Below are 1646 nucleotides of genomic sequence, written 5' to 3' on the forward strand. Positions count from 1 at the left end.
GGTTAATGTAATATTTACAAAGATAAAGAGAAACACCCTCCTATCTTATTTCCATTCTCAGCTAAGAATATTATATTCTTTCCAATCTGAAGATCAAACATAATGACTAAGAAGAAACTTAAATCCAAGATGGCTGAGAAAAAAAGAAAAACCAGCTAGATATTCTCACCAAGTTCAAGTCATTTGATCTCGCAAATCACGTCCTGAGATCCTAGGAGGCTTCACAGATAAGGCTGCTTAATTGCTTTCTGTAATCTGTGTGGAATCATGAAAATGGGACAGGACTAGAAACCAGACAGATTTCTGAACTACAAACCAGTTAGCTAGAGACTGATCCTGAACTGTGAAAAACTGTTAGCACTTGCATGTAAGAAAGCACTACAAACCAGGAGGCAACAGACTCACCAAGTAATGCCAAGACTGACCATTTCTGGTTTAATTTTTGATGCTGTAACAACACTGATAGAGAATGAGAGAACTTATGACTTTGGCAAAGTAATCAACAAAGCCTAATCATAAACAAAACAGAAACACTAGGGACCCATGAAACACGTGAAGTTCCAAGTTCCAACAATGACTGTGTTAATTCATTTGGGGTGGGAGGTGGGAAGTCCACAGCTTTTATCAAATGCTCCAGGGATCCACAAACTTCAAATGTAAAGCTTTTAACTGACTACCCTCACTACGAACCAAAAATGTGTATGACAGTCTTCAGAACTAATAAAACTGTGGACCAAGTTAAAAGAACAGACAACCCCACCCTCTCTGTTCAGGTGAAACCACAACTAAGACAGTGCTCAATTCCACCACTGTACTTTAGATGACAAAGTGGATCATGTCCAGAAGACAGCAAAGGGATCCAAATCATAGGAAGAGTGGTCAGACTACGGATGTTTCAATTCAACAGAAGACGCAGGAGAAAGATGGCACCTGTTTTCAAGACCAGTAAGTAGAAGCTAAAAGAAAGATTTTAGGCCAATATAAGGAAAAGCTTTGTAATCAGGACTGACAACTTAATGGATGTTCACTGCCTTATTATTTGTAAGAGCACAAAAACTGAGCATAACTCACATATCAATATGAAACTGGTTGAACAAACTCTCTTATATAACATATGCAATCAAAAAGAATGAGATTAATCCATATGCAGTAACACAGACATTTAAAATGTCAAATGACAAAACCTGCAGAGCTGTATACATAATATTCTCAAAAAATAAAAATGGACTCACAGTCGGTAGTCTATGCAGGGGGAAAATGCACTTAATATGTGTACAACATATAGTTACTAATGAGCTCGTGAGGGACTTGGCTTTTCACAAATACTATAGTAAAAAGGGTACAGGTCCATGTTCCCAAAGTCAAGAGCAGTATACCTCTAAGCATACTGCCACTGAAGGAACTTCAGGTATGACCACCTATCCAGTGTCTCACGAGGACTAGGCACCATGGCCTGTAATGGCATTCCACCTTCCAACCCCAGGTTCTTGCAGATCACATCGAACGGGACCAGCTTAATGGCTTCCTACAGTCTATTTCCTAGTCTTTCTTTGTGTATACCCAATCTTCTGGCCCCTCTGTCCTCTCCCTATTCATTCTACATTGCTCCTTTGATATCTGGGTTCCAATGGGTTCACAAACGTCAC

Source organism: Bison bison, unplaced genomic scaffold (assembly GCF_000754665.1).
Source record: "Bison bison bison isolate TAMUID 2011002044 unplaced genomic scaffold, Bison_UMD1.0 scf7180017849233, whole genome shotgun sequence".
In the NCBI taxonomy this organism is placed as follows: domain Eukaryota; kingdom Metazoa; phylum Chordata; class Mammalia; order Artiodactyla; family Bovidae; genus Bison; species Bison bison.